The sequence below is a fragment of the Oncorhynchus keta genome, chromosome 7 (assembly GCF_023373465.1).
Source record: "Oncorhynchus keta strain PuntledgeMale-10-30-2019 chromosome 7, Oket_V2, whole genome shotgun sequence".
Lineage (NCBI taxonomy): Eukaryota > Metazoa > Chordata > Actinopteri > Salmoniformes > Salmonidae > Oncorhynchus > Oncorhynchus keta.
Window position 1 is genome coordinate 9,569,827 of NC_068427.1, and position 27,428 is coordinate 9,597,254.

At 44.0% G+C, this 27,428-nt stretch overlaps 1 protein-coding gene and 1 pseudogene across 1 annotated transcript in view; one reads left to right on the plus strand and one right to left on the minus strand.

The window, feature by feature from the left end:
- Positions 1-761: 761 nt before the first annotated feature.
- LOC127931058 (signal transducer and activator of transcription 1-like) lies at positions 762-27,201 on the plus strand (annotated as a pseudogene).
- Positions 1,537-27,428, minus strand: part of LOC118385792 (signal transducer and activator of transcription 1) — a 64,092-nt gene continuing 38,200 nt past the window's right edge. Inside the window, exon 24 of the mRNA XM_052521948.1 lies at positions 1,537-2,167. The gene's annotated coding sequence lies outside the window, so the exon portion shown is untranslated. The remainder of the gene's footprint in view (positions 2,168-27,428) is intronic.

Genomic DNA, 27,428 nt, shown 5'->3' on the forward strand with positions numbered 1-27,428 from the left:
ACTTGGCTAAATAAAACAAGGTTAAATAATTTAAAGCAATAAAAATAACAAATCAAATGCAGTAATTTGAGAAGAACGCTTGAGGGCGACTTCGAACCAGTTTTGAATGAACAAGGACAGAAGCATGCCATGTGTTGTTGGGTCAGAGGCGAAGGTTCATAGTTGAAATTCGAAAAGATGGTGGCGCACGCAGAAATACGCGTGGTTCACCTTGGTGGCAGCAAAATAAACTTCAGAGAGCCAGTTATTACAAATGATTCCAGGTGCGTGTGTGTACATTGCAGCTGACATGAGCTAAACCTGAATGAACTGTATGTCACAAGTATGGCATGGATGCAAACTGTAGCCCTGGCTAGCTAACGTGGTACTGTATAGCTACAACACAAGTATTCTAATCTTGGAGAAACGTAACATTGGCTATTGTCGTCTGTGCTCATGTAGCTCAGTTGGTACAGCATGGCGCTTGCGACGCAATTATTATGGGTTCGATTCCCGGGAGCACCCATACGTAAAATGTATTGCTTCGTCCCGCATCGAACCATTGTTTACACAGACGACTCGTTGGAGAAGCTTCCGTTGTCTTGCGTCCTTGATCAACCAACTCAAACGAAAATAACGTTTCCACTTAACAGCGGCATATTCAGTATCTCTAGGAACGATACTTTGCGGGACGAAGCAAGCATAATCGTAGCTAAGTCGCTTTGGGTAAAAGTTATTGCTAAATGGCTTATACACAGAAGCAGTGCAGTGGTGGAAAAAGTACCCAATTGTCATACATGACTGAGTCATTTTCTATTAAGGTATATTTTCTTTTACTCAAGTTAGTCACCCAGTAAAATACTAGAGTGATAGTCTAAAAGTATTTGGTTTTAAATATACTTAAGTATCAAAAATGTAATTGGATAAAATATACTTGTAATAAACTTATAAATTATTTCAAATTCCTTATATTAAGCAAACCAGACGGCACCATATATTTAGAAATGAAGCATGTGTGTTTAGTGAGTCACCAAATCAGTGGAGAGTAGGGATGACCATTTTCCTGTCCTGCTAAGCATTCAAAATGTCAGAAATTGTATGAAGTAAGTACATTATTTTGGATTCCTAATGAAAATTTAGTAGTACAATTTTTAAGTACATTACACCACTGAGCAGAACAAAAATAAAAATACAACAGGCAACAATTTCAAAGATTTTACTGAGTTGCTATTTATAAGTCTGTAATTTTAAATAAATACATTAGGCCCTAATCTATGGATTTCACATAACTGGGAATACAGATATGCATCTGTTGGTCACAGATACCTTAACTGGTAGGGGCATGGATCACAAAATCAGTCCGTTTCTGGTGTGACCACTATTTGCCTTATGCAGCACCCCACATCGCCTTTGCATAGAGTTGATCAGGCTCTTGGTTGTGGATTGTTGTCCCCCTCTTCAATGTCTGTGCAAAGTTGCTGAATATTGTCAGGAACTGGAACATGCTGTCATACACATTGATCCAGAGCATCCAAATTGTGCTCATTGGGTGACATGGGACATTTTCAGCTTCCAGGAATTGTGTACAGATCCTTGCGACATGGGGCAGTGCGCTATCATGCTAAAACATGAGGTGATGGTGGGGGATGAGTGGCACGACAGTGGGCCTCAGGATCTCGTCACGTTATTTCTGCATTCAAATTGCCATCGATAAAATGCAATAGTATTCATTGTCCATAGCTTATGCCTGCCCATACCATAAGCCCACTTCCCACATTGGGCCAACCACTCGCCCACACGATTCCATTACACGCTGTCTGCCATTTGCCCAGTTCAGTTCAAACTCGGATTCATCTTTGAAGAGCACACTTCTCCAGAATGCCAGTGGCCATCGAAGGTAAGCATTGGCCCACTGAAGTCGTTTAGGATGCCGAACTGCAGTCAGGTCAAGACCTTGGTGAGGACGACAGGCACACAGAGAAGCTTCCTTGAGACGGTTTCTGACAGTTTCTGCAGAAATTATTAGGTTGTGCAAACCCACAGTTTCATCAGCTGTCCAGATGGCTGGTCTCAAACGATCCCGCAGGTGATGAAGCCGGATGTGGAGTTCCTGGGCTGGCATGGTTATACTTGGTCTGCGGTTGTGAGACAGGTTGGACGTACTGCCAAATTCTGCCAGCTCCAGGAGCTAGAACAGAAGTACACGTACGAGAATGACCCCGTCACTCAGGGCAAAAGCGCTCTGGAAAACAGGCAGCACTTAAAGTAGATGGCCCTAGCTAGCAAAAAGACAGTACTAGACCACAACAGATGAAGACAATTTTTTTTTTTTTACACTTATCTCCGAGAGATAACAGGAGTCCTCTAGCTATAGAATGAAGCACTTTGAGATGGACACTGAGAAGTTGGTTATATACACTCAGAAAACAGATTAAACCACTCCCCCTCCAATAAAGCCACTGATTACCAAAACAAGTCACAAATTGCCCTGCCCCTTGATCCTTGTTGATGTGTTAACAGGTATCTGCAAATTTTGAGCAGTCAGCAGTTCACACACCAAGTAGGCCACTGGGAAATCGGGCAGCACTTAAAATAGATGGCCCTAGTTAGCAAAAAGACAGTACTAGACCACAACAGATGAAGACAAAAAAATGTGTTATACTTTTCACTTTTGGCGATATAAGGAGTCCTCCAGCTATAGAATGAAGCAAGTTTTGTTGTGAAACTGTTAGCAGTTGTTGTTATTTTTCAGTAACACTTTTTCAATAACACAGACCTCAAAGCAAATCAGAGGGAGAAAAATATATGTATTCAAAGAGAACAAATAATAGTTGTTATGCTGGAAAGTAGATGGTACATGTTTATTTTTCCCTGTCCTCAGTGTTTTCTTCACTGAACAAAGCCTAGCCCAAGCCTAGCCTGTGGTTGACCAATTAGAATTCATTGCAATAAAATTGGGCCACTGGCCAAATACCAAGTATACCGTTTCAGGCTCAATGTATAGACAATTTGGACCAATGAGAACTTCCCACATGTAGCTATGAGTCCCAGACTGTAATTCCTACACAGATCTGAAACAGATGTTGAACTGAAAAACACTCGTTCCATTGCCCTCTGGCCCTCTTGACCGCTAGTCCACTGCGTTGTGTATTTGAAAGCTGAATATTCATGATCTAGATCTTCAACATGTGAAATGAACATATTTTGAAATGGGAAAAAAATACAGACAAGCATATTTGTCTTAGAATATTCATACAAATAGTACATTATATGGAATCACTCTGTATGAAATAATAGGGGTTGACATCATTTTTGAATCTCTACACCTTCCTTTGTCCTTCATACAAACACCATATGTAAGGTCCCTCAGTCAAGTCTTGAATTTCAAGCACAGATTCAAGTATAAAGAAAGACCAGGGAGCTTTTTGAAAGCCTCATAAAGAAGGGCAGTGATTGGTAGATGGGTAACAATAAGAAATCAGACATTGAATATACTGTGTCTTTAAGCATGGTCAAGTTAATAATCCTGCTTTGTCAAAGATGCAGTCATCCTTCTGATCTGAGCTGCAGGACAGGACGTTGGAGACGGCTCATGGTAGAGAAATTAACATAAAATTATCTGGCAACAGCTCTGGTGGACATTCCTGCAGTCAGCATGCCAATTCCATGCTCCCTCAAAACTTGAGACATCTGTGGCATTGTGTTGTGTGACAAAACTGTACAATTTAGAGTGGCCTTTTATTGTCCCTGGTATTGTTAGTGCATTGTGATAGTGATCATGCTGTTTAATCAGCTTCTTAATATGCCACAATTGTCAGGTGGAAGGATTATCTTGGCAAAGGAGAAATGCTTACTAACAGCAGCATTTGAGAGAAATAAGCTTTCTGTGCATATGGAACATTTTTGGGATCTTTTATTTCAGCTCATGAAACATGGGATCAACACTTTACATGTTGCGTTTAAATTTTTATTAATTGTAGTAGTCTGAGAGGAATGGATATGGTTGTCAACGTTTAAATAGGCAAATGGTGAATGTTTGTTGAATGTCTGTTGAATGTCTGATATAAAACCTACTTTACCTCTGTATGAAATCCCCAAGATGGCAACAGCTCCACTAATTCATTTCTCAGCCTGGTTCACCATCATAAGGCACACTGCCGTGCTGCTTTTTAGATCACATTCCTACACCATCAGTCTACACGGGACATGCTGCTGTACAAATCAATATGTGATATTTCAGGAAAAGTGAAATGCACTTCAATTTGATTTCAGCCTACATACCCTAGTTTAATTAAACTATACCCATTCACTGAGTTACACAGAATGTAATACAAAGAGAATGTCACATAAAAACCTATTTGGGCAGGATCCTATTAAGTAACTTTGGTCTTACCCAGCAGTAGCCTACTATAGAGTAGCTGCCTCTCTTCCTCAACCCTCCAAAGACTAAAGAAGCTTAGACCGAGTTCTCAATTCAGTTTTCAATTCAGGAAGTATATTGAAATTCAATGAATTAATTAAAAATTATCCACTGTTTTCTGTGACAATATTTCAATTCACTTCCTGAATTTTTAGACATGAAAACTGAACTGCGCCCAACCCTGGTGTACATGGCTGTAGTCATACGTGGACATGGTAACGATTTGATCACAGCATCCGAAAGTAAGCACAGTTTGACCTGTGCAAAGGATTACAATCCAGCCTGTAGTTGGCGCTAAATATGGCATGCGACAGTTAGTAGGCTACGTATTGTACTGTTTCCCACTATACTGGTTATTCTCTGACCTCCATACTGAGGTGCCTATGGAATGATACAGGAAAACACTGATTGCCATTCCCTGTCCCTGGTTTCTAGATGGCCCAGTGGTTCCAGCTGCAGCAGCTAGACTCCAAGTACCTGGAGCAGGTGGACCAGCTGTATGATGATACTTTCCCTATGGAGATCCGCCAGTACCTCAGTGCCTGGATAGAGAGCCATGACTGGTGAGTGAGCTGCAGTAAGCAACAGACTGCCAAGGGGTGTGTAGTTTACACAGTCAGCATGTGTGGATGCATTTGAAGGCTGTGGTGTAACTGCTCTCATGATGTATTGTGCTTTGTTTGGCCTTGTTAATCCAGATATTAGAAAGCCTGCGCCAAATACTGTAAGAAGAAAACAGAAAGTAAAAGTAACATGCTTGTGAAGGCTGTGGACTACTTGAAATGTTTGTTGTCGTTGGTGTAAGGTTGTTGACCTTTTTCACCTCACAACTTTCACCTCACAAAATACTGCAAAAAAAAAAGTAATTCCTTTGAGCCAATCAACGTGCCCGCATTTGGACTCTGGCTCAGAGTGGTTATAGCAAATTTGGCTGTTGACCAAGTTACCAGTGTGTTTTACTAGAAGTGTTTGGCAGTGCATCCGCAATAACCGCAAGTTCATTCCTAGTGTAAAAGAAGATTGTGTGTGTGATTACTATGTGTGGTGGTGATAAAGATTAATACAATTCCTCGACTGAGATGCATTCTTCCCGGACAGCCTGTAGCGAGTCAGAACCAAGTATATCAGCATTCAGTCACTAGCGGGTGAGGGCTCAGAAGCCAACTGCTCAGATGACTCCAGCTAGTCATTTTTGCAATTACTGTGTTCCCTGAGCTGGTTGCTTTCATTTCAAAGGATGACAATAATTTTAAAGTATTTTTGGTTGACCTCTTTCAGGGACATGGTGGCCACCAGCGATTCTCTTGCAGCGGTCCGTTTCCATGACCTCCTGGCCCAGTTGGATGTTCAGTACAGCCGCTTCGCCCTGGAGAACAACTTCCTGTTGCAACACAATATACGCAAGATTAAACGCAACCTGCAGGTAAGGCCAGGGTTGAACTCTGAATTAATATGGAAGGACTGACATAAACTTATAAGGGAAACACTCAGGCGCTGAGTATTGAATATTGTTCTATAGACTGGTGTTTTGATTCTTATAAGAAAGAATGGTACTCTGAAGATTTGTTTTTAATGTCAGATCAGGGCCAATAAGGACTAAGGGCTTCAACAATGTTTCAAGCTAATGTAATGAGTCAGCCGTCCTAATCAGGTTAGACGGTTAGACAATCTTAGGTTCTTTAAGCCAATAAGTAACCATTTAATTGTTTGAGTTTATGAGCAGGAAAGAACAGTGGTTCTGGAACGCATCCTTGAGGAACACCAAAAAGTCTACTTTAAATTGTAAAATGTAAAGTTGAGAAACTCTTCCCAGGACCACTTCCAGGAAGACCCTTTGCAGATGGCCATGATAATCTGTAACTGTCTGAAAGAGGAGAAGAAGATCCTGGCCTCCATCATCAAAAAAGAGGTGAGACACTGATCTTGTCTTTTGCATACTGCTTAATGGAACTCTGTGAGTATTTCTGTTGTAGTGTGTGTGTGCATGATGCATTTTCTTAGAAAAGTTGCTATTGCATGGATAATTAATATTTCAGCACATTTCTTAGCAACATAGATATGAAAAATGGGTTAAACTGCCTTTGATATTGTATTTGTATGTTAACCTCTCTGGGATATATGGGATGCAAGCATCCCACCTGGCCAAAAGCCAGGGAAAATGCAGAGCGCCAAATTCAAATAAATCACTATAAAATCCAGTTTAGAAACTTCAGAGTGTTTTCTATAATAATAATGTGCATATCTTATCTTCTGGGGATGAGTAGCAGGCAGTTGAATTTGGGCATGCATTTCATCCGGTCGTGAAAATACTGCCCCCTGTCACCAAGAAGTTAAATTATTGCTGCAACAGAAGGAGCATTTCAGTGTGACCTGAGTGTGAAACCAGACCAAATGTTTGTGAATTTTTTTGTCAGGATAATGTGGGGTCCACACCAAACAACATGGTGTTGGAGAAACAGAAGGAGCTGGACAACAACGTTAAAGACCCGAGGAACCGAGTTCAGGTGCGGTCATTTGGACAATACCATGTGTCATTGGATATATTATCATGCACCCTACCACAACACTGCCCATTGTCTTGTCATTCTACATGAACAATAACCAGTTGAACAGCCTACGAAAGGGGTAGAAAATGTTTTTCACAAACACCATCATGAGTCATGGCCATTAAAATGTGTGACTTCTGCCCTCTTCAGGTTTCAGAGCATGAGATTAAGTCACTGGAGGACCTACAGGATGAACACGACTTCAAGAAGAAGACACTGCAGAGCCGAGGTACTGTAGGAGTTAGCCTGGTCCTGGTCTCTTTCAATAGCCTGGGTCTGGGACACAAGACTAGATTGGTGCCATATCTGTATATGCTTTAGCCAATGTGAAGGCACTGTAAAACATATCTCACTCCTACTGTACTAAAACTCATTTCCAGGCTGAAGCAACTGTGCTGTGAAATTCCAGGTGTTTCTTCTGCTATCGTATTGTGAATGCTTACCGCTATGTAAATGTTGATTCTGTCATTGTCAGTGGAACAAGAGGTGAATGGGATGGCACAGTCACAGGCGGTATGGAAAGAGATCCGCGAAGAGGAGATTGTAATCAGAAAGATGTTCATCAAACTCAACATAACCAGAGAGGTAGGAATGTGTGTGTGTGTGTGTGTGTGCGTTCTTGCATGAGTGTGTACGCTGTATGGTTAGACTGATGTTTGTTTCTCCCAACCTATAGGTGGTGGTGAATCAGATTTCTGACATCTTGTGCTTGGCCGAGCAGATCCAGTTCAACCTGGTGACAGCAGATAGCTTGCATCGGTGGTCCGCCTAACGCCTGTTTGGACCAGCTACAAATCTGGTCAGCCCTGCCTCTAGTCCATGTTAGCTTTAGCCCCTAGGCCCAGTTCATATCCTAACCCTTATATTAAACCTTGTTCAAATACTTTCAGAAGCAATATTTTCAACCCGCATTCACTGTGTGTGTTTGTGTGTGTGTGTGTGTTTGTCTGTATGCAGGTTCACTGCTGTGGCAGAGGGCTTACAGCAGGTGCGTCAGCAGCTGAAGATGCTCCAGGAGCTAGAACAGAAGTACACGTACGAGAATGACCCCGTCACTCAGGGCAAAAGCGCTCTGGAGGAACGCGCTCTCGCCCTATTCAAGTACCTCATTGTCAAGTGAGACCCGCTCTATGACACCTACTATGTGTCTATGTTTCCTGTATGGATCACATACACATGCTAAACATGTATTCACTCACTAAATGGCAGGTAACTTTGCCTGAGACCTGAAGACTTGAGTCAGCTCCCAGTGTTAATGTCTCACCTCTGTTCCCCAACTGGCAGCCCGCAGGTGTTTTGTTTTGCTCCTGCAAGTTTTCTAAGCAAAAAAAGTATTATTATTCGGTTTTAAAAAAAATACAAAATTGTCATTGTTGGACATACAGAAGACTGTAAAAACACCATGAAATCAGCTCCAACTGATTTTTATTTTGTTCATCTGTTCCCAAGTATTCCCACACATAATAGAGAGACACGTGATCATATACAAATGTAAGCAAGGTTTGAAATGATTATTGTGAGCGGACCAAGTACTTAGAGGTTGCTCTAAAAAGTCAAGGTGGAACAAATGAGTCAGGAGCAGGTTTTCTTAATTGAATCTTCATCTTCACAAGAACAAGGAACACAAGGTGAGTATCTTTAAACTATAACATAAATCACGGGTATGTCACCGCCTTCATGATCCTCCCGTGGAGAGCTCCCTTCAGGCGGTTGTCCGGATCCGTGGTGACCATTCCCAAGAGGTGGAGTGTCCCCTTCTTCTCCCTTCCGAAAGGTACGTCCTCTCCTCTGTAGAAGCAAATACTCTTCTTTCTCCCCTCTTTTCCGGTTCCCTCCTCTCTCTTGTAGGGGAAAGAGAATAGCTCATTAGAATAGCTCATGTGCTTAATTGCCTCTGACCATCTCGACTCACATACTGGGCTGGGCTACTGACCGTGGGAGCAGCCTGCTCCCTGGTGGTCCTTCCACATACCTCCCCCTTAGGACCAGACCGGAGAGCCGGGCTCCAGACGTGCCGTCTTGGTCACATCGGGACAGTGCATCCACATTCCCGTTCCTCGATCCAGCCCTGTATATGACATGGAACGAGAATGGTTGTAAAGCAAGAAACTATTTAGCTATTCTGTTGTTATTGTTTCTCTTACCGGCCATCCACATGTGGGGAGCATGGTCAGTAACGAGGTAGTACCGGTACTACCTATGTCCGGTAGGTAGTACCGGAGATAATCGAGGGCCCACTTAATGGCTAAGGCCTCTTTCTCTGTGGTAGCATATCTCTGTTCCCGATCACTGAGCTTCCTACTTATAAAGAGAATAGGCCTCTCCGCTTCGCCTTCACCCTGAGCTAGGACGTCTCCGAGCCCCGTATCTGGGGCGTCTACCTGCACAATGAGCTCTTGGGAGAAGTCAGGAGCCTGCAGGACGGGGTCAGAGCACAGGCTCTTTTAGCAACTGGGAGGCGTCTTCGGTCTTGTCCTTCCACGCTACACGGTTTGGCACGTTTTGTTTTGATGAGGTTTGTGAGGGAGTTGGCAATGGTTGCATACCCAGGGATGAAACGATGATAATATCCCGTTGTCCCCAAGAAGGCTCAGACGTCCCGCTTTGACTGGGTCCGGGGCCAGTCCTGAATAGCCCTGGTCTTTTCTGCCTGTTGATGTATTTTTCCGTTCCCAACGGTGTATCCCAGGTATTCCGCGTTGGAGAGATCCAGGCAGCATTTTTTGGATTGGTTGTCAGCCCTGTAGCCTCCAGGCTCACAAGCACCGGCCATAGTCGCAAGAGGTGGCTATCCCAGTCCTCGCTGTGGATAACCACATCGTCTATGTACGCCACTGCGTACTCTTGATGGGGGCGTAGAATGGCATCCATGAGGCGTTGGAAAGTTTCTAAAGCCCCATGCAGTCCAAAGGGCATCCTCACATACTGAAAAAGCCCTTCCGGTGTGACGAAGGCAGTCTTTGGACGGTCCTCCAGAGCCACCGGCACTTGCCAATATCCCTTCGTCAAATCCAGGGTGGTGATGAACTTGGCCTTTCCTAAGTGCTCCAGGAGTTCATCCACGTGGGGCATGGGATACGCATCAAATGTAGAGATGACGTTTTCACCCCTAAAGTTCTTGCAGAGCCTCATATTACCGTCACGTTTGTGGACCAGAACTATGGACCACTCACTCGTAGATGGCTCGTTCACCCTCATCCTCAGCATCTCCCTTAACTCGTTCTTTGCGATGACTTGGCAGGCCTCAGGAATCCTGTAAGGACGGGTATGCACCTTCTTGCCGGGTTGAGTGTGGATATGATGAAACAGGACATCTATCTGTCCTGGGAAGGGCGAGAATACCCTGCCGAATTGCATAATCACCTTGTCTAGTTGTCTGCGCACCTGTAGCAGGGCCTCCTCTTGTTCCTTGTCCTCCACGGCCATCAAAGCCACACCCTCCTCTCTTCCATGGTACTTCTTCAGCAGGTTGATATGATAGAGTTGGACCTTCTTCTTCCTGTCTGGTTGCTTGATGAGGTAATTGACTGGTGAGACCCTTTCCATTTCCTCGTAGGGCCAGTCTGTGGACAGGCAGTCCCTCATCAGGATAACATGGCTAAGTCAAGGATCCCTCCACATACCTGCCGTAGAGCAATTCCAAGGGGGAGAACCCAGTGGACGCCTGGGGTACTTCTCATAGGATAAACATTAAGTGGGGCAGAAGCATGTCCCAGTTTTTCCCATCTCCGGACACCACTCTTCTCAACATGCTTTTAACCTCTCTGGGATATGTGGGACGGTAGCGTCCCAACTGGCCAACATCCAGTAAAAATGCAGAGCGCCAAATTCAAGTAAATTACTTTAAAAATTCAACTTTCATGAAGTCACACATTCAATATACCAAATTAAAGCTACACTTGTTGTGAATCCAGCCAACGTGTCAGATTTTTTAAAATGCTTTACGGCGAAAGCAAACAATGCTATTATCTGAGGATAGCACACAAGCAAACAAACACAGACCATCATATTTCAACCCTCCAGGCGCAACACAAAATGCAGAAATAAAAATATAATTTATGCCTAACCTTTGACGAGCTTCTTCTGTTGGAACTCCAATATGTCCCATAAACATCACAAATGGTCCTTTTGTTAGATTAATTCCGTCGATATATATCCAAAATGTCCATTTATTTGGCACGTTTGATCCAGAAAAAGAAAATCACTACAAAAGTTACCTGTAAGCTTTGTCCAAACATTTCAAACTACTTTTGTAATACAACTTTAGGTATTTTTTAACATAAATCATCGATAAAATTGAAGACGGGATGATCAGCGTTCAATACTGGAGGAAAACAATGTGTAGCATGCTTTCAGATCATGCGCCTCTAACAAAGAGTACACTTCCCTCGAGCCTCATTCTGAACATGGCTACTTCTTCATTTATCAAAGGAAAAACCTCAACCAACTTCTAAAGATTGTTGACATCCAGTGGAAGCGATAGAAACTGCAAGAAGGTCCCTTAGAAATCTGGATTCCCAATTAAAACCCATTGAAAAGAGAGTGACCTCAAAAAAAAATCTGAATGTTTGTCCTCGGGGTTTCGCCTGCCAAATAAGTTCTGTTATAGTCACAGACATGATTCAAAACGTTTTAGAAACATCAGAGTGTTTTCTATCCAACTCTACTAATAATATGCAAAGCTTAGCTTCTGGGCATGAGTAGCAGGCAGTTTAATTTGGGCACGCTTTTCATCCAAAATTCCGAATGCTGCCCCCTATCCTAGAGAATCCAAGATGGCTTAGCAGTAAGTCGTCCTGTCGTATCGTCTCTCTGTAAATATCTGTAAATAACGTCTCTTTTTCGTTTTAGATATTTTTCTTCACATATCTTTAAAAACATTTTGCTAAACCTAAGCTTCCAAATACTCACCTGCAATCCGCCTCACCCAATGTAGCTACTTTTCCGAAAGTATTTATATTTAAACGGAACATTTTTTTCAGCTGGATCTTCACAACTAGCTATCGAGCTAAACCGCAACCCTGGTTGTTTACTCCTGGCTAGCGTTTCCACCCACGTAGCTTGAAGCTAGCCCGGCCAGAGCTCCTGTGTTCCTAGCATACTCCTGGGCTTCTATACCCGGATCCACGACCGGTCTACCGATGTCACTGCATGAAGAGGAATAAACAGACTCACCCCATCGCGACGTCCTCCATAGGCTAACTCTCTAGCTGTGCTAACTAACTCTCAGGCCTGTGCTAACTGCTAGCTTGTTTAGCCCAGGTCCGATAACTACTACCTTGTTTACCCCGGCCTGCTAATCTGTTAGCTTGTTAGCACAGGCCTGCTAACCGTCTGCATCGCAGTGGCCCATATGTACTTTCTATCTCTTCCCGATTTTTAAAATTTGTTTATACCTTCCGGAAACCTGCCTCGCCCAATGTGATACGGAATCGCTATTATTTTTAATTTTTAGAACACACTCAAGAACCTCCAGAAGCGAATCAGCTAACTAGCTACAAGCTACTTAGTCACTGTTAGTTTTTATTTTTAATTTTTAACCTGGATAACACCCGCCAGTCCAGCCCCCCTGCCTCATCCACATCCTCATCCTCATCCTCATCCACAACCAGCATGTCCAGAGATAAAACCTCTCTCATCATCACCCAGTGCCTGGGCTTACCTCCGCCGTACCCGCACCCCACCATACCCCTGTCTGCGCATTATGCCCTGAATATATTCTACCATGCCCAGAAACCTGCTCCTCTTATTCTCTGCCCCCAACGCTCTAGGCGACCAGTTTTGATAGCCTTTCGCCGCACCCTCATACTACTCCTTCTCTGTTCTGCGGGTGATGTGGAGGTAAACCCAGGCCCTGCATGTCCCCAGGCACCCTCATTTGTTGACTTCTGTGATCAAAAAAGCCTTGGTTTCATGCATGTCAACATCAGAAGCCTCCTCCCTAAGTTTGTTTTACTCACTGCTTTAGCACACTCTGCTAAACCTGATGTCCTTGCCGTGTCTGAATCCTGGCTCAGGAAGGCCACCAAAAATTCTGAGATTTCCATACCCAACTATAACATCTTCCGTCAAGATAGAACTGCCAAAGGGGGAGGAGTTGCAGTCTACTGCAGAGATAGCCTGCAAAGTAATGTCATACTTTCCAGGTCCATACCCAAACAGTTCGAACTACTAATTCTGAAAATTACTCTCTCCAGAAATAAGTCTCTCACTGTTGCCGCCTGCTACCGACCCCCCTCAGCTCCCAGCTGTGCCCTGGACACCATTTGTGAATTGATTGCCCCCATCTAGCTTCAGAGTTTGTTCTGTTAGGTGACCTAAACTGGGAATGCTTAACATCCCGGCAGTCCTACAATCTAAGCTAGATGCCCTCAATCTCACACAAATCATCAAGGAACCCACCAGGTACAACCCTAACTCTGTAAGCAAGGGCACCCTCATAGATGTCATCCTGACCAACTGGCCCTCCAAATACACCTCCGCTCTCTTCAACCAGGATCTCAGCGACCACTGCCTCATTGCCTGTATCCGCTGCGGTGCCGCAGTCAAACGACCACCCCTCATCACTGTCAAACGTTCCCTAAAACACTTCTGTGAGCAGGCCTTTCTAATCGACCTGGCCCGGGTATCCTGGAAGGACATTGACCTCATCCCGTCAGTTGAGGATGCCTGGTCATTCTTTAAGAGTAACTTCCTCACCATTTTAGATAAGCATGCTCCGTTCAAAAAATGCAGAACTAAGAACAGATACAGCCCTTGGTTCACTCCAGACCTGACTGCCCTCGACCAGCACAAAAACATCCTGTGGCGGACTGCAATAGCATCGAACAGTCCCCGCGATATGCAACTGTTCAGGGAAGTCAGGAACCAATACACGCAGTCAGTCAGGAAAGCTAAGGCCAGCTTCTTCAGGCAGAAGTTTGCATCCTGTAGCTCCAACTCCAAAAGTTCTGGGACACTGTGAAGTCCAAGGAGAACAAGAGCACCTCCTCCCAGCTGCCCACTGCACTGAGGCTAGGGAACACGGTCACCACCGACAAATCCATGATTATCGAAAACTTCAACAAGCATTTCTCAACGGCTGGCCATGCCTTCCGCCTGGCCACTCCTACCTCGGCCAACAGCTCCGGCCTCCCCGCAGCTACTCGCCCAAGCCTCTCCAGGTTCTCCTTTACCCAATTCCAGATAACAGATGTTCTGAAAGAGCTGCAAAACCTGGACCCGTATAAATCAGCTGGGCTTGACAATCTGGACCCTCTATTTCTGAAACTATCCGCCGCCATTGTCGCAACCCCTATTACCAGCCTGTTCAACCTCTCTTTCATATCGTCTGAGATCCCCAAGGATTGGAAAGCTGCTGCAGTCATCCCCCTCTTCAAAGGGGAGACACCCTGGACCCAAACTGTTACAGACCTATATCCATTCTGCCCTGCCTATCTAAGGTCTTCGAAAGCCAAGTCAACAAACAGGTTGCTGACCATCTCGAATCCCACCGTACCTTCTCCGTTATGCAATCTGGTTTCCGAGCCGGTCACGGGTGCACCTCAGCCACACTCAAGGTACTAAACGACATCATAACCGCCATCGATAAAAGACAGTACTGTGCAGCCGTCTTCATCGACCTTGCCAAGGCTTTCGATTCTGTCAATCACCAGATTCTTATCGGCAGACTCAGTAGCCTCGGTTTTTCGGATGACTGCCTTGCCTGGTTCACCAATTACTTTGCAGACAGAGTTCAGTGTGTCAAATCGGAGGGCATGCTGTCCGGTCCTCTGGCAGTCTCTATGGGGGTGCCACCGGGTTCAATTCTCGGGCCGACTCTTTTCTCTGTATATATCAATGATGTTGGTCTTGCTGCGGGCGATTCCCTGATCCACCTCTACGCAGACGAGACCATTCTATATACTTTCGGCCCGTCATTGGACACTGTGCTAACTAACCTCCAAAGGAGCTTCAATGCCATACAACACTCCTTCCGTGGCCTCCAACTGCTCTTAAACGCTAGTAAAACCAAATGCATGCTTTTCAACCGATCGCTGCCTGCACCCGCATGCCCGACTTGCATCACCACACTGGATGGTTCCGACCTTGAATATGTGGACACCTATAAGTACCTAGGTGTCTGGCTAGACTGCAAACTCTCCTTCCAGACCCATATCAAACATCTCCAATCGAAAATCAAATCAAGAGTCGGCTTTCTATTCCGCAACAAAGCCTCCTTCACTCACGCTGCCAAGCTTACCCTAGTAAAACTGACTATCCTACCGATCCTTGACTTCGGCGATGTCATCTACAAAATCGCTTCCAACACTCTACTCAGCAAACTGGATGCAGTTTATCACAGTGCCATCCGTTTTGTCACTAAAGCACCTTATACTACCCACCACTGCGACTTGTATGCTCTAGTCGGCTGGCCCTCGCTACATATTCGTCGCCAGACCCACTGGCTCCAGGTCATCTACAAGGCCATGCTAGGTAAAGCTCCGCCTTATCTCAGTTCACTGGTCACGATGGCAACACCCATCCGTAGCACGCGCTCCAGCAGGTGTATCTCACTGATCATCTCTAAAGCCAACACCTCATTCGGCCGCCTTTCGTTCCAGTACTCTGCTGCCTGTGACTGGAACGAATTGCAAAATCGCTGAAGTTGGAGACTTTTATCTCCCTCACCAACATCAAACATCAGCTATCTGAGCAGCTAACCGTTCGCTGCAGCTGTACATAATCTATTGGTAAATAGCCCACCCATTTTCACCTACCTCATCCCCACAGTTTTTATTTATTTACTTTTCTGCTCTTTTGCACACCAATATCTCTACCTGTACATGATCATCTGATCATTTATCACTCCAGTGTTAATCTGCAATATTGTAATTATTCCCCTACCTCCTCATGTCTTTTGCACACATTGTATATAGACTCCCCTTTTTTCTACTGTGTTATTGACTTGTTAATTGTTTACTCCATGTGTAACTCTGTGTTGTCTGTTCACACTGCTATGCTTTATCTTGGCCAGGTCGCAGTTGCAAATGAGAACTTGTTCTCAACTAGCCTACCTGGTTAAATAAAGGTGAAATAAAAATAAAAGAAGAAGGTCCCATGAGGTCCATAGCTATGCGTTCGAAGGGAGTCTCTATAATGGGGAGAGGAATCAAAGGATTACACAGGTGTGGTTGTGGGGCCGTACGCTGACATTGATCACACGTCCTACAATACCTGGCTACATCTCAGGTGACACGGTTCCAATGGAACCTCTGCATGATTCTGTCGATCGTTTTGTCCCGTGCCAGGTGTCCTCCTAGGACGTGGGAATGGGCTAATTGTAGGACAGTATCCCTGTATGGTCTAGGCACCATTAGTAATTCCTGTTTTTCACCCCTTCGTTGCACAACCCAATACAAGAGGCCTGATTGCACAGTAGGGAAGAGAGGGCTCACCTGAACCGTCGACATTCCTCCCGTCCACATGGCATCCCGTAGGTCTGGGGCTCTATGCTGAGAGGTACCGAACTGTCCCTTTAATTCTTGGGGCAGGTCGACCTCGACAGAGGGGTGTGGAGGTTGTTCGCCATCCCCGTCTGGGGTGCCCGAGGAGAATCGCTTCCATGTTCCCTCCTCTGATGGGGCTTCAAATATAGCCCTTAGCCTCTGGTGGCTCCTTCCTTCCTCCGTAGTGTATAACCCTTCGCAGGTGTCTTCAACGGAGGTTGGCTACTACCTCGGGCTCGGACTTGGTCTTTTTTTCCCTCTGCTTTCCAGCCCCCCTACGGTGGCCCGGCTCTTGGCGTGTGATAGAGAGACCTGATCCCCTTTGTCCAGTGCGTAACGTCATCTGCCGAAGCTCCTTATGTAGAGGACAGTCTCTCCCGATCAATAATGGCACAATCAGCTGGGGTACTTTCCCCGCCCTGACTGTACACCTTCCTTTCGGGTTGAGAATGGACAGACTCACAGTGGGGTAATAGTGGGTGCCTCCATGGACACAGGACACGGCTACTTCGTCTGGTAGCAGTGTTGCGGAGGTCACCATCTGCTCCCCCACTGACGTAACCATACTTCCCGAGTCGAGAATGGCTACCACATCTCGTCCTTCTATTCGAACCGGAATCTCTGGGGCCATTTCTGCTAACCAACAGAGGTGATCCTGCCCTCTCGGACCGGGATGCGTGGGGACGGGCAGCAATGACCCTGGGTAATTTCCTCAAAATCTTGTCCACTACATGACATGACATGTCCTACTCCCTTCCCGGGCTCCAGCCACTGTTTCGTTGGACGGCCATATAGGTCCATTGATGGAACTTTACGGCTCTATCTCGGGCGGTCAGCTGGTACCGGGACAGAATCACATTTTTTAGTCGCCCATAGTCAGCAGCTCCACGGGGGTCCAGGTCATAGTAGACTTCCTGGGCTGTCCCAGTCAAAAGGGGAGTTAACGCACTTACTCATTCTGTGGGGGGGCACTCTTCCAAGGTGGCCATCCTTCGAACGTCATGATGAAAGCCTCAATATCGTCCTCCTTTGAGAGGCGAGGTAAGATGGTGTGAGCAGCCGCTCTCGGCTTTACTCTCGGTTCTTCTCGCCGGCTCAGCTGTTGTTGCATGAGTTCTATGGTTGCCTGCTGGGCTGTGATCAACTGTTGTAGTAGAGTGTTATCCATCCTTCTTGAATGGTTACCCTGTGTCTACAGGTAGATTTTAGTTTCTCACTTATCCTTGTGTCACTCGTCCTCCTAGTGCCCGCAATCTCCACCAATGAGCGGACCAAGTACTTGGAGGTTGCTGTAAAGCGGAATAAACAAAGTGGAATAAATGAGTCAGGAGCAGGTTTTATTAATTGTACAAAGTTCTCTATTGAGGTCATTTTCCTTCTCAAACACTCCAACACAATCAATGATGATATCCCAAGGAAACACACATCTTCTTCTTCACAAGAATAAGAAACACAAGGTGAGTATCTTTAAATTCTAACATAAATCACGGGTGTGTCACAGCCTTCACGATCCTTCCGTGGAGAGCTCCCTTCAGGTGGTGACCATTCTTCACCTTTTCAAAAGGTACGTCCTCTCCTCTGTAGAATCAAACACTCTTTTCTTTCTCCCCTCTCTGCCGGTTCCCTCCTCTTTCCCCTACAATAGAGAGAATAGCTCATTAGTACCATCAGCTGTGCTTAATTGCCTCTGACCACCTTGACTCACATGCCGGGCTGGGCTACTGTCCGTGGGAGCAGCCTGCCCTCTGGTGGTCCTTCCACATTATACTTTTGGTCAAATATTATATCCCTTTGGGCTTCTTGCTGTCAATTAGCAGTGTACAAATGATTTGTAATTATGTTACGGGCCCCGACTGTCCACTCAAGAAAACAATTGAGCTGAAGTTGATGATCCCTGCTCTAGGCTTTAGTGGAGTGTCATTACCGGATGTTTGATGTTTTTGTGGCGTCTGTCTTTTAGTTCTATCGTGGTGGAGAGACAGCCCTGTATGCCCACTCACCCTCAAAAACCCATGGTGCTGAAGACTGGGGTGCAGTTCACTGTCAAAATCAGGTGATTGCGCCAGTGCTACACACTCCAAACACAATGTGCAATACTCTGTTGACTAGTAGCTAGAAGAAGCCTGCAAACCCAGAGGAGGGATGTTTAGCCATCCATGCTGTAACTCCTCAATTAAGACCCACACCTTTAACACTACACACTTCCATCCACTTTAGTTCCTGGTTGTCATTTGGCTTCCATTGTGATTTACTTCATTGGTATCATAATGCTCTTGCACCCGATAATATCCCCAGACTCCTGGTGAAGCTCCAGGAGTTCAACTACCAGCTCAAAGTCAAAGCTGTGTTTGACAAGTAAGTGAATGAGAAGTACGTACCATAGCCATATACATACACACATGTGTACACATATGTCTTTGGGAACTGCTTGATGTTATAGTTAATCAATTGTATTACATTGTTATATTTTATCAATGGCAAGAGTCAAAGCTTCAGTCACTGATGTATTGTATTTCTTTAGGAACGTCACTGAGAAGAGCACAGTGAGAGGGTAGGAAATGTTTTTGGTCTCTGTTATCCTACTTAAACCTGAAGAAGCCTAGTTAGTAGTCATTACATTTCCTCTGATTTTACGTCATTTCCAGGGTCCGGAAATTCAACATCTTGGGAACCAACACTAAGGTTATGAACATGGAGGAGTCCAATGGAAGCTTGGCAGCAGAATTCAGACACCTGGTATGAACTGGCACATTCAGATGTTATACTGTATATTGTACATATGATATACTGTACATCAGGGTTCCCCAATAGGCGCCCCCCCCATATTTTTCATTATTTTCAATTAACTCTGCAACTTTCTCAGTTATTTACTTTTTACACAACTGCCACCAGTCAGTTATTTACTTTTTACACAACTGCCACCAGTTTGGCGCCAAAACATTTACAACAATGACATACCTCAGCTCTCTGATCAGTCTTCCCTTGTAAGCCTGAAAGTTCTAGTGAAAGTTTAGAGGACTGTTACGGAATATTTGATTTTGGATGGAATCAGGCGCAGAGAGCAGGGTTCTGATCAATTTATTACACCTGCAACCGTTTTAAAATGATCACGCCAACACAGGGCGTTCCATTCATAGGTTGCCAGTCCAAAACAACAGGACAAAAAAGACCAGAGAATAAAGATAAGGAAACAAATCACACCATCAAACACAGAGTAACAAAAAACAAGCCCGCACAAAATTTAACCAGTGCCCTTAAACGTTGGACAAAACAGGTTTACCCAATTAACCACTAACTAACACAAACGGAAAAAGAATCGATGGCAGCTATAGGCCTGGTGAGGACGACCTTTCCAGCAGGAAGAGGCACCCTCTTCAGCGAAAATGACAGGGACGGCCAGGTCTTGCAGATTTGCAGTGGTCTGAATCCTTCCATTTCAATATTATCGCCATTGCACAGTGCTCCTGGGATGTTTAAAGCTTGGGAAATCTTTTTGTAAAATGTTAAACTTTTAAACAGAAAAATATTCCTAATGTTCTTATACTGTATAGTTCTCACAGTAGGTGCATTTATACAGTTATTTATTTATAATGCATAGTAAACTTCTGGAGCCTATAAACACATTCACAATGAATAATTTTGCACATCATGTTGCACACCCAGTTTTTGATGTTAAAAAAGTTTGAAATATCAAGCCAATGTCTTCCTCCATGTCCACCCCTTGTCTTGCTTCACAAAAATACAGTTTTACCCACCCATGAAATTTCAGGGCCGAATCGTGTATCTCATGCCTGCACTTATCTGACCAATTAAACATGAGAAAAACAAATATTTGACCCATTCCACAAACAAGCTGCTCTATTGGCTGATAATTAAATTAATGAACTAAATGTAAAAACAATGTTGACTTCACAGGAAGAATAAAGGAATGCCAAAAGGAACTATATGAACCTTTACTTTTTTTTGGTTCTAGCAATAGGTTCAGAACAAAAATAAATATGGATTCTGCTTCTAAATGGCCATTGGAAAATAATTTAGGTTCCAACCCATTGTTTTCTGTAAACATATAAATGTCCCTTTGTAAAACCTAAAGTAATGACCCTAGCCTTCATAAGAGCATTACGAAAGTGGTTTGACCCATAAACCGAATGTGGTCAGGCGGAAAAGAACCTGACCAGGGTTCAAGTCTTCTGCCAGAATGCTGTTTTCAAGTCTTGAGTATATCATGTGTGCTGTTCAGAACCATGTTTTGTTGATATTGTTCTTCTTCTTTTGGTTACTTTAAATTATTTACAAACTATTTTCTTCCCCAGCAACTAAAGGAACAGAAAGTTACAGGCAAATAAAATATAAAACATTCACAGATGGGGTAAATGGGGTAAACAAAGCATCTCAAGTGTGAGGGTGATTGTGATGTATAAAACTATTACTATGCAATGTCATAGTTATACATATATATTTTTTAAATGATGTACGTCTGTGTGTCAACTCAGGGTCCTCTCATAGTGACGGAGGAGCTCCACTCTATTAGCTTTGAGACTCAACTCTGTCAGCCAGGACTCCAGGTCCAACTAGAGGTCAGAACAACAGTAACCAATCTGTAGAGCTTTTAAAAAGACATGGTATACACTATTGTCATGGCTGAAATATTTGTTAGTAATACACACCAAGGAGCCTGACTCTCAGTACTGATGTTCCTATCTGACTTTTCTGCGTGTGTGAAACGTGTTCTGTGCATGTATCCAGACAATGTCCCTGCCCATTGTGGTCATCTCCAACATTAGCCAGCTGCCCAGTCCCTGGGCCTCTGTCATGTGGTACAACATGCTGACCTGTGAGTCCAAGGTACAAGTTCCCTCTCACTTACCCTTCTCATTCAAGACTAAATCCTCATAGCTAATATTTGACCCATTCCACAACAAGCTGTTAATGAACTAAATGTAAAAACAATGTTGACTTCAAGAATAAAGAAAAAAAAAGGAACGAAAAAACTCTATCTATCTATCTATCTACTTACTGAGATTTTACCCTCTGAGAACTACAGTAACTTTTGTTCTCTTAACTGCCTCCTTACTTATGTCATGTGATCCAGACTGGACAGGTTTAATCTAGGGGGTCGAACTCCTGGTCCTGAAGAGCCAGGTGGTGTGCAGGCTTTTGTTCCACCCCAGCACTAACACCCCTCTTCCAAACTATCAGCTTATCATCTCCATCCTCTCTCTCTTCCTCCTCAGAATCTGTCATAGTTCTTCCTGAGCCCTCCTCAGGCCACCTGGAGCCAGTTGTCAAACGTGCTGAGCTGGCAGTTCTCCTCCATAACCAAGCGAGGCCTCAAAAAGACATGAGCAGCTGAGCATGCTGGGAGACAAGCTCCTGGGTGAGTCTTATTGTGACTTGGCGTGGTTTTGTGAAATGACACAGCCACAGCAAACCCATCTGTGATATTAAGGTGCGCTAGTTGGCTATAAAAGGTGGCCATACATCCAGTGTGTGAGGTGGCTATAGTTTTTCTCAACACAGATATCTGGCAAGAGAGTCAAGGTGACCAACTAATTTGGCCAACTAATCCCAGATAAAGCTGAGGCACAGCCACAGCAAACCCATCTGTGATATTAAGGTGCAATGCAAATGTTGCTTAAAATATCTGGCAAGAGAGTCAAGGTGACCAACTAATTATCCAAAGGTGCATAAAAAGCTTATGACCTCTGTCATGTGTTGCTCATAACGGTGTCAGCTAAGGTTGTTCCATTAAAGTGAACCAATAATAATACCAAACTCCTGTGACAGGTGGAAAAGCAGCCGGAAACCCTAATGGACTCATCCCCTGGACCAAGTTCTGCAAGGTGAGCATCTCACTGGAAGTTCAGTGTTTTAGCCAACCCCTGTGTGTTTACTATGGGCTGTGTATTGAGTGTGTCTTTGCCTGAGCAGAATGTGAATGAGAAGAGCTTTCCCTTCTGGCTGTGGATCGAGGGAATACTGGACCTGATCAAGAGACACCTGCTGTGTCTGTGGAATGATGGGTAAAACATCTCTCCAACTCCCATTACTCCAGTATACCTTTCTGAAGACTAAGTCTACATTACATTTTTGAAAAGTGACTTTATTGTGCTATAATCAACTACATATCTATGGTCTATAGGTGTATCATTGGCTTTGTTAGTAAGGAGAGAGAGAAGGCCCTGCTGAAGGACAAGGAGCCTGGAACTTTCCTGCTGCGCTTCAGTGAGAGCAGCCGAGAGGGAGCCATTACCTTCACCTGGGTGGAGGGCTCCAATAATGGTGTGTGTGTCTTTTTGTGTGCATGTGTTTTTGTAGCTTTATAGCTGTAGATGAAGAGGAGGAGATGGGTTAAAGAAGGATTTTTAAGCCTTGAGACAATTGGGACGTGGATTGTGTATGTGTGCCATTCAGAGGGTGAATGGGCAAGACAAAATATTTAAGTGCCTTTGAATGGGGTATAGTAGTAGGTGCCAGGTGCATCGGATTGAGTCAAGAACTGCAACACTGCTGGGATTTTCATGCTCAACAGTTTCCCGTGTGTATCAAGAATGGTCCACCACCCGAAGGATATCCAGCCAACTTGACACAACTGTGGGAAGCATTGGAGTCAACATGGGCCAGCATCCTTGTGGAACACTTTCGACACCTATTAGAGTCCATGCCCCGACGAATTGAGGCTGGGGGGGTAACTCAATATTAGGAAGGTGTTCCTAATATGTGGTATATTTACTCCGTATACATACCTATGGACAGACAAAAATATATGTATTTTAATTGTTTTTACACATTATGAGTATGTGTCTGTACATCTGTATCAGGTATATGTGTTTCTGTTTGTATTATTTGACCAGGTAAACTGACTGAGAACACATTCTCATATCACATTGTGTGTGTGTGCATTTATGTGCAGTTGAAGTCGGAAGTTTAGTACATACACTTAGGTTGGAGTAGAAGTGTACCTGTGATGAAAATTAAAGGCCTCTCTCATCTTTTTAAGTGGGAGAACTTCCACAATTGGTGGCTGACTAAATACTTTTTTTCCCCCACTGTATAGATGTCCATTTCCACGCGGTGGAGCCCTACACTAAGAAGGAGCTGGCTGCCATCTCTTTTCCTGACATCCTCCGCAACTACAAGGTGATGGCTGCCGAGAACATCCCTGAGAACCCTCTGCTCTACCTCTACCCCAACATCCCCAAAGAGAGCGCCTTCACACGCTACTACAGCCGCCCCACAGAAGGAAACTAACAAGCTGTTAGAAATGTATGTATGTTGAGGAAAGATTGAGTAGTTGAAAACGGTACAAATGGTGTTGAATTCAATTCCAGTCTAAGCTATTATACACAATATTCACTGCATAGCATACTTTTCATATTTTGTTGTGCCACACCCTTTTCCCCCATTGAAATATTGACCACTGGTAATGCCTTGCTACAGGAGGTTGGTGAGGGAGGAAGGCTCAAAATAATGTCTGGAATGGAGTGTGTGATGTGTTTGATACCATTCCATTTACTCCATTCCAGCCATTACTATGAATCCGTCCTCCCCAATTTAGGGGCCACCAGCCACCTGTGTTTGGTTCTAATGATAACCTCTAGACGTCTATAACCTTTGACCTTCTCAGCTGCTAAGCCAATGGAGTTGGAGAGTGCCTCTGAGGCTGACTACATTAAGACGGAGCTCATCTCTGTGTCTGAAGTGTAAGTGTGATTCTTGTTATGAAACACCTTTTACTGTTTTTATATCGTTTTCATTGATTTAAGATACACACAACAGACAACACACACAGCCCAAAGTACAAGAAAAGGTCAGATGAAAAGTGTACGTCTCTTGTTATGTCAGTCACTGACAGTCACTCACCCATGTCAGCTAACATGTTTGGTAAATTAGTCTAGCTAAATATTTCACTGGTAGTAAACACGGTTGAATTACTGACAGGGGGCCCATTGATTGATTGTCACTCTCATATTAAATACTGCAAACATTTATTTTCTCCTGGTTATGTAACTGTTTGTTGGTTTCTGTTTCTCCTCAGCCACCCCTCCAGACTACAGGACGCCATGCTGCCCATGAGTCCCGAAGTGTATGGAGAGCTGACCAGGATTATTAACCCTGATGAGATTGAAAATGTGGTAGGTTACAGCCAGACAGCACCTGCCACACACACGGATTAGAGACACTGTGGTAGGTTTTAGCCAGACAGCACCAGCCGCACACAGAGTAGAGACACTGTTGTATGTTAGTCAGCCAGCAGTAGCCACACACAGTGGTCGTGTTCCCCTGCTCAGCCGTTCCATGCATCAACCAATAGTTGCGTGCAACATCATAAACTGTGCCGCCCCCGCACCTGATTGCTATAATATATGTGGTTAGCTGATACGTAAAATAATTATCCGGGTGTAGTAAGATCTGGCATGCATCAGCAACACCTGGGCAGAGGAACGTAACCCACAGTGTGGTAGGTTAGAGACAGACAGCGCCAGCCGCACACAGAGATGAGACAACACATATCTAATCATCATAAAACACAAAATGTGGAAAAGATGTGAACATTTGAGAAGACAAGACAGCCCTGGGGTAGAATTAGAATATATGGTCCTGGCAAATCAGCTGTTGCGCTGTAATAACTGAAGCATTTATTTCCAAATCTTTCATGCGAGGGTCGGGATAATTCATGCATTTTTCATTTACTATGTGACTGTCCCACTGTGTAACACATATGCAATCACAAAAGTGCAGCATTCCGCTATTGAGATGCAGCCATTTTTTCCCCCTGATCCTATGTTGTCCCTCTCCCTTCAGATGTGCACTCCCTTCCCAAACTAATCTGCCCTCTTCAGGTGGTGCCCAGGAAAATGTGTGTAAGCTCCCGAGCCGAGTACCAAAGACACCACACAAAAAGGATGACGTTTGCAATAGATTTGAAAGCACAATATATATATATATATATGTAGTCCTACGTTATCGTTTTATATACACGCATGAGGTTTTGGGGCTTTGAGTCCAGCTGTTTGTAATAAGGAATGTTATTCTACGCTACTTGTGGGACAGTGTAATTGTGTTTTGTGTGTGCAGATGTAATATGAACAACAAAAAAGGGATGCAGAAAGCTGTTCTTCACTTTGTAAATAGATACAATTTTGTAGCAACTTATAATAAGGAAAATGGTTCAGATGTTCTGGGTCGTTCCACGAAATGAGTGCCCTTTGATATTTTAGTCACAAATGTTGCACCAATATTGAATTTTAAAAAGCTGTTATATTAAATGAAGTGGCCTTTAATATAGACCACATTTAGACTTCAATAAATCAGATGTTTAATATGGATAAAGGCTTGCTAAAGTGCCAAAATTAATCAAATATATCTATATTGTTTTGTGTACTTTTTACAAATTTTTCTGCCCAATTTAGTGATGTCCAATTGGTAGTCTTGTCCCATCGCTGCAACTCCTGTTCGAACTCGGGAGAGGCAAAGGTCAAGAGCCATGCGTCCGCCGAAACATGACCCTGGTTCTTGACACATTCTTGACACATTGCTCGATTAACCCAGAAGCCAGCTGCACCAATGTCTCGAAGGAAACACCGCACAACTGGCGACCGCCACAGGAGTCGCTAGAGCGCGATGGGACAAGGACATCACGTCCCAACATTTACATTTACATTTAAGTCATTTAGCAGACGCTCTTATCCAGAGCGACTTACAAATTCTCCAAGTTTCTCCAAGCCCTAGTTATTTTGTTGCTTTGACAAAGTCATTTCTGAAGATTATTTTTTATTTCATGTGAGTAGTGATTCATTTGCATCAGTCCCTCATTTTAAGGTCAACCCTGTTACGTAAACTGAGCTCTCGTTTTAATTTGGTGAAACTATTCCTTTTGAAATATTGCTTTCAAAAGAAACATTGAACATCTAATAGTCAAATCACAGAGTAAACGCAGGAGCGCTGGATCTACTCTTTTTTTGTGTACATTTTCTGGTGTTTTGTGGAGGATAACTGTGTAGGTCGAGCGTAACATGCCAACCCTGTTAGCCATAGATAGGCTAGAAGTGTTTTAACAATTACATTTTTGGGGTGAAGCTTGCATGCAATTGCCACTCCCTGTAGCACACAACAAGCTGTCATTTCCTCTGTCACAAGGGGATTTATGGCTGATTTAAGAAATCATCAACCCTGATACTTTATTTGGCACTGATAGTTTTGAGATGGGAAAACATGTTTATGAAGTTGAACATGTGCTCTTTATGACAGAATGTGAAAATTTGGTGATATCAAATGTTTTCTTTGACCAAGTGTGACGGTCCCTCCCTGCTCTGGTTTATGGGTTTTGCTGTGCTTACTTTCTGCAGGAGATTGGTGGGTGGAGTAGGAGAGGTGGGCGGAGCTGGGAGGGTCGTCAGTGCTGATTGGGGCACACCTGTGAAAGCTCAGCTGTGGCATAAAGCCACTGTCCCCCCATTCAGCAAGAGATTCCTCTCTCCGTGCATACCTTTGGTTGTGTAGTTGTGGCTTTGGCAGATGACACCTAATTTATTGACCTTCATGTCTCATCTGATTATTTTTGTGAGTGTTTATTTATGGTATCTATTAATTTTGTTATTCCTTTACTCAGTGTGTGGTTTCCCATTGTTTGTTACAATCTTGAGCCAGGTTGTAACAAGTTATACAGAATTTGTGGAATGACCCTTATATGGAAAGTACTTCTAAACTGTACTCACGACTGCCTGGACTTCATTGTTTCAATTCATTAAAAATCTGAGCTCTCTCACATGCCTGAAAAGCTTTGCTTTGTTTAACTTGTTGATTCAAATATATTTATATATGTGTACATATTCCACTGCAAGGAGCAATCACACTCTTGCGCACCTCTTAACAAAGGAACTTGATCATGTATGTCTTAAAATAGCAGAAAAGGACATCCATGTATTGTACAGCAATACACTCAGAACTGTCTTTAGTTGTAATATCAGATTGGTCTGCGACTATTGGTGACAT